Raw genomic sequence first — 6893 nt, 5'->3', positions numbered from 1 at the left:
GGTAGAAACAAACATTTGGAGAGCAGTTTAAATACATGTCCATTTAGTAATGCATGAGTACTATATCCCCATAGGGTCTGTGGTAAGGATTTTTTTCAAATCGAGTTTACAATACCATGCATGTATTTTCTCTTGCGGAACAGGACTCAAGTTCAATCAGAACCTTGTGAGTTGCCTCTAGAACATTCATGTCAGTGTTGTGCCTAGTGGACATATATTACCTGGTAAGTAGTAAGTAGGCCTTATAGGCTCATGGTCCACAGCTGGGTAAAACCCATATTGAACATTCATTCGATATAGTTTCAATTACTTCAAATTTGTTGAATCTATTTTTATGGCTTTTTTCCAAAGTAGTTGACCTGGAAAGAACATCCAGTAAAATACTTAACAGGAATTGTAAAAATGAATATCCTTTTCCATTTTGAAGATTTATTTTATTCTTAGTTATGTGGATTGGGGTGGGTATATTTGCTTTTCTCAGAAGAGGGGTTGGGATTGCCTGGGTCTGAAGTCAAAAGAGGTTGTAAACTCCCCTGTATGGGTACTAGAAACTGAACCCAGATCTAAGAGCAGTTCACTGAGCAATCTTGTCAGTCCCATCTGGCCTTATTTCTTATTGAAGGGGGAAGAATCCAGTCTTAATTAACAAGTGTGATATTAGCTAAAAGACTCCCATGTTTGGTTACAAAAGAGTATTCCATTTGCTCATACTTGAGTGATTTTTACCATGGAATAGAGTTGGATTTTGCAAGATGCGTTTCTATATCTATTCGGATAACAAAACAACCTTGTCATAATATTCCACATGTAGGCAAGATATGAAACCATTTTATCAGTTGTGTACTTTAGTTTTCTAACATTTTGTTGAGAATTTGGGATGTATATTCACAAAGTAGATATGGACTACTTTCTTTTGATGTCTTTGCATTGTGGAAGGTAACATTTGTTGTATAGAGTAAATGAGACAAGTATTTTTTTCTTCCTATTTTTTCAAGAATTATGAAGGCTTACTATGAAGTTTTAAAAATATTTAGTAAAGGCCAGAAGGAGACATTGACTCCTCTGGGACTCAAGTTAAAGATGGTTATGAGGCAGGGGGCTAGGGACACAAAACCTCAGACACAAAACCTGCCTTCAGGGAGCTGGTCTGCCAGGAGAACTATCCCTCTTTTTTTTTTTAACTTTTTATTTATTTATTTATTTATTTATTTATTTATTTATTTATTTATTTTCAACTTGAGTATTTATTTACATTTCGAGTGTTATTCCCTTTCCCGGTTTACGGGCCAACATCCCCCTAATCCCTCCCCCTCCCCTTCTTCATGGGTGTTCCCCTCCTCATCCTCCCCCATTGCCGCCCTCCCCCCAACAGTCTAGTTCACTGGGGGTTCAGTCTTAGCAGGACCCAGGGCTTCCCCTTCCACTGGTGCTCTTACTAGGATATTCATTGCTACCTATGAGGTCAGAGTCCAGGGTCACTCCATGTATAGTCTTTGGGTAGTGGCTTAGTCCCTGGAAGCTCTAGTTGGTTGGCATTGTTGTACATATGGGGTCTCGAGCCCCTTCAAGCTCTTCCAGTTCTTTCTCTGATTCCTTCAACGGGGGTCCTGTTCTCAGTTCAGTGGTTTGCTGCTGGCATTCGCCTCTGTATTTGCTGTATTCTGGCTGTGTCTCTCAGGAGCGATCTACATCCGGCTCCTGTCGGTCTGCACTTCTTTGCTTCATCCATCTTGTCTAATTGGATGGCTGTATATGTATGGGCCACATGTGGGGCAGGCTCTGAATGGGTGGAGAACTATCCCTCTTAACCCCAGAGGTACGACCCCATGTTGTCTCTACTGACTGTCCAAAGAGAGAACCACCAGGAGTGCACAGGGCTAGAGGGCCACAGGGTGGCCTGGGACTGAATTGTTCTGGTCTCAACTGTGCTAAGAGCTGGGGCTGTCCCATGTCCTTGGACACAAAACCTGCACACAGAGAGTTGGTCTGCCAGGAGTACACTCACTCCTAAGATCACAAGCTCACAGGCTCACAGCCCCACAGTTGGGACACACTCCAGACAGAGACAGCAAAACCAACTAACATCAGAGATAACCAGATGGCAAGAGGTAAGCACAAGAACCTAATCAACAGAAACCAAGACTACTTGACATCATCAGAACCCAGTTCTTCCACCAAAGCAAATACTGGATATTCCAACACAATGGAAAAAGCTTTCTTTGGATTTTTTTATTACTAATTGTGTATTGAAAGCAGTAAGATGTTCCACAACACCAAATAAACCAGTTCTGAGATTTCCCCAAGATAAATTTAACAGCTCCAGCTTCTTCAATGTTTATCAAAATACAAAAGAAAAAAGTAGAGGTCGTCTTTCGATGGCAAATCAGACCCTTGCAGGGAAGAAGCTACTTCACACATGGAGATGGGGGTGCTTCAGGATGTGGGTCTGTAATGGACCGACCCTCCCACCTTGCACGCACTACTGCTATCGAGACCCAGGCCTCCTGCCAGTGCATCCAAGTGGGCCCAAGAGTAAGCTGGGTATGCAGTCTGCCATTGGGCCCGGCCACACACCAAGTACAAGCCAGGCCCTGCACCCCACAATGGCTCCCAGCCCACCCCTAGGTGACCCTGTGAGCGCATGTACAAGCACAATGCTATGGAATGCAGGTGACCCAAAGACAGGCGAGTCACGGGGGCTCTACTGTGACCGTGCAGCGGATGGTGGTTTGTTCGTCACCTTCTCTCCTGTCCCCACAGGGAAACAGGTGATCTGATAACTAGCATTCAGGCCATTAACTGCAAAACCTACACTAGGCATAGTCTCTGTTCTGTGTGTTCAAGTGTTCTTGTCCTGTATTTTAAACTATTTTTAAAAGATGCACTGAGTTTGGGTTAAAAACCAACCACCAAATGGATACCGACACCAGTCTACAGCCCAGTGGCTCCCGGAGGCCAGGTGCCCCTACACCCAAATCCCTTTCAGTACTGACAGTGAGTTGATTCTCTTTTTACAATAAAAAAGCTAAGTAATATTGCATAGGAGTACCAGAAACTGCCTCAGTGGGAACAGAAACTGTTTACATTAAATAAACACCTGGCTGCAGGCTGTGTCTGCACATGTACATCACGGTGCGATGCACACTGTGACCAACCCATGGAGACAGCTTCTGGCACTCAGGACCACAGAGTCTCACGTTTGCCACATGAGAGGAAAGCTGAGGGCGGAGAAGAGGAAGTGAGGGGGAAGGAGGGGTCTGGTTCACTTCTGGTTCCAGAGCTGATTAGACAACCAGTCTAGTCCTTCATAGAGCCCGTCTCCGCTGGTGGCACAGGCAGCCTGAATGTACCAGTTTCTGTGGCGTAGAGAGTGCAGCCACAGCTTGTCTGTGATTTCGGCCGCATTCATGGCGTTGGGCAGGTCCTGCTTGTTGGCAAACACCAAGAGAACGGCATCTCTGAGCTCATCTTTAGCTAGCATCCTCATTGAGCTCTTCACCGACCTCGTTCACACGCTCTCTGTCATTGCTGTCCACTACGAAGATCAAGCCTTGGGTGTTCTGGCTCTTGTCCTGGCCACCCACATCCCACACGGTGAAGCCGATATTCTTGTATTCAACAGTCTCCACGTTGAAACCAATGGTGGGAATGGTGGTCACAATTTCGCCCAGCTTCAGTTTGTCTTCCCTGCAGCATCCAGGCCCACCAAGAGAATGCACATTTCTTTTTTGCCAAAAAGGCCCTTGAAGAGGTTTGCAAAGATATTCCCCCTGTTTGTGGACAGGTGGAAGCGATACTGGCCAGAGACCTCCAAGGCGGCTGCTCCCAGCCAGGCATTGGTTTTGCTCCCACAAGATGGCGGCACTCTATCTTTCCATTTAAAATCACATCTTGTGATGATCCTAGAGGACTTTAAGAATAAATAACTCCCTTAAAGAAATACAGAAGAACACAGGTAAACAAATAGAAGCCCTTAAAGAAGAAACACAAAAATTCCTTAAAGAATTATAAGAAAACACAAGCAGACTGGTGAAGGAATTGAACAAAACCATCCAGGATCTAAAAATAGAAATAGAAACAATAAAGAAATCACAAAGGGACACAACCCTGGAGATAGAAAACCAATGTATCCTATCAGATCACCATGGTCCAAGGCTGGTCTTCAATAACAACAAAAATGAGAGAAAGCCCATGTACACATGGAAGTTGCACAGTGCTCTACTCAGTGATAACTTGGTCAGGAGTCATAGATGCAAGCATCACCAACAGAATACAAGAGATAGAAGAGAGAATCTCATGGGCAGAAGATACCATAGAAAACATCAACACAACTGTTATAGATAATGTAAAATGCAAAAAGCTTCTAGGCCAAAGCATTCAGGAAATCCAGGATACAGTGAGAAGATCAAACCTAAGGATAATAGGTATAAAAGAGAGTGAAGATTCTAACTTAAAGGGCTAGTAAATATATTCAACAAAATTATAGAAGAAAACTTCCCTAACCTAAAGAAAGAGATGCCCATAAACATACAAGAAGCCTACAGAACTCCAAATAGATTGGACCAGAAAAGAAACTCTTCCTGTTACCTAATAGTCAAAATATCAAATGCACAAAACAAAGAAAGAATTTTAAAAGCAGTAAGGGAAAAAGGTCAAGTAACATATAAAGGCAGACCTAACAGAATTACACTAGACTACTCAACAGAGACTATGAAAGCCAGAAGATCCTGGACAGATGTCATACAAACCCTAAGAGAAGACAAATGCCAGCCCAGGTTACTGTATCCAGCAAAACTCTCAATTAACATAGATGAAGAAACCAAGATATTCCATGACAAAACCAAATTTACACAATATCTTTCTACAAATCCAGCCCTACAAAGGATAATAAATGGCAAAGCCTAACACAAGGAGGCAAGCTACCCCCTAGAAAAAACAAGAAAAAAATCTTTTTGCAACAAAACCAAAAGAAGAGAAGCACACAAACATACGTCTACTTGTAACAACGAAAGTAACAAGAAGCAACAATTACTATTCTTTAATATCTCTTAAAAATCAATGGACTCAATTCCAAATAAAAAGACATAGACTAACAGACAGGATACATAAAGAGGACCCAGCATTTTGCTACATACAGGAAACACACCTCAGAGACACAGACAGACACTACCTCAGTGTAGAAGGCTGGGAAACAAATTTCCAAGCAATTGGTCGAAAGAAACAAGCTGAAGTAGCCATTCTAATATTGAATAAAGTCAACTTTCAACCAAAAGTCATCAAAAAAGACAAGAAAGAACACTTCATATTCATCAAAGTAAAAATCCACAAAGATGAAGTCTCAACCCTAAATATCTCTGCTCCAAATGCAAAGGCACCTACATCCATAAAGCTCAAAGCACACATTGCACCTTACATAATAATAGTAGAAGATTTCAAAACCCAACTCTCATCAATGGACAGATCATGGAAACAGAAATTAAACTGACATAGAGAAACTGATAGAAGTTATGAACCAAATGGATTTTACTGATATTTATATAATATTTTATCCTAAAAGAAAAAGATATATCTTCTTCACATCACCTCATGGTACCTTCTCAAAAATTGACCATATACTTGATCACAAAATAGGCCTCAACAGATACAAGAAGATTGCAAGTGTCCCATGTATCCTATCAGATCACCACGGATTAAGGCTGGTCTAAAATAACAACACAAACCACAGAAAGCCCACTTATACATAGAAGTTGACCAACACTCTGCTCAATGATAACTTGGTCAAGGATGAAATAAAGAAAGAAATTAAAAACTTCTTAGAATTTAATGAAAATGAAGGCACAACATACCCAAACTTTTGGGACACAATGAAAGCTGTGCTAAGAGGAAAAATCATAGCTCTGAATACCTGCGAAAAGAAACAGGAGAGAGCATACATCAGTAGCTTGACAGCACACCTAAAAGCTCTAGAACAAAAAGAAACAAATATACAACCAAGAGAAATATAAGGAAGGAGATAGTCAAACTCAGGGCTGAAATCAACCAAGTAGAAACAAAAAGGACTATACAAAGAATCAACAAAACTAGGAGTTTTTTTTTTTTTTTTGAGAAAATCAGCAAGATAGATAAACCCTTACCCAGACTAACCAGAGGGCACAGACAGAGTATTCAAATTAACAAAATCAGAAATTAAAACAGAGACATAACAACAGAATTTGAGGAAAAAAATCATTAGATACTACTGCAAAAGCCTGTATTCAACAAAACTGGAAAATCTGGAGGAAATGGACAATTTTCTAGACAGATACCAGGTACTAAAGTTAAATCAGGAATAGATAAACCATTTAAACAACCCCATAACTCCTAAAGAAATAGAAGCAGTTATTAAAAGTCTCCCAAGCAAAATGAGCCCAGGACCAGATGGGTTTAGTGCAGAAATCTATCAGACCTTAATAGAAACAGAAGGAGCAATACGAAATTCCTTCTATGAAGCCACAATTACTCTTATACCTAAACCACCCAAAGACCCAACAAAGAAAGAAGAGAACTGCAGACCAATTTCTTTTATGAATGTTGATGCAAAAATACTCAAAAAAATTCTCGCAACCCAAATCTAAGAACACATCAAAATGATTATCCATCATGAACAAGGAGGCTTCATCCGAGGGATGCAGGGATGGTTCAATATATGGAAATCCATCAATATAATCCACTATATAAACTAACTCAATGAAAAAGGCCACATGATCATTTCATTAGATGCTGAGAAACATTTGCCAAAATTCAACACCCCTTTATGATAAAAATTCTAGAATGATCAGGAATTCAAGGTTCATACCTAAACATAGTAAAGAACTGCAAACCAGTAGTTAATAATAAACTAAATGGAGAGAAAC

General features: G+C 40.8%; 1 pseudogene; it reads right to left on the bottom strand.

Moving 5' to 3' along the window:
* Positions 1-1374: 1374 nt before the first annotated feature.
* On the bottom strand, positions 1375-5588 carry Arf1-ps5 (ADP-ribosylation factor 1, pseudogene 5; annotated as a pseudogene).
* Between the last annotated feature and the right edge of the window lie 1305 nt (positions 5589-6893).

Source organism: Rattus norvegicus, chromosome 1, assembly GCF_036323735.1.
Source record: "Rattus norvegicus strain BN/NHsdMcwi chromosome 1, GRCr8, whole genome shotgun sequence".
Lineage (NCBI taxonomy): Eukaryota > Metazoa > Chordata > Mammalia > Rodentia > Muridae > Rattus > Rattus norvegicus.
This window is presented reverse-complemented; position numbering and strand designations above follow the sequence as displayed.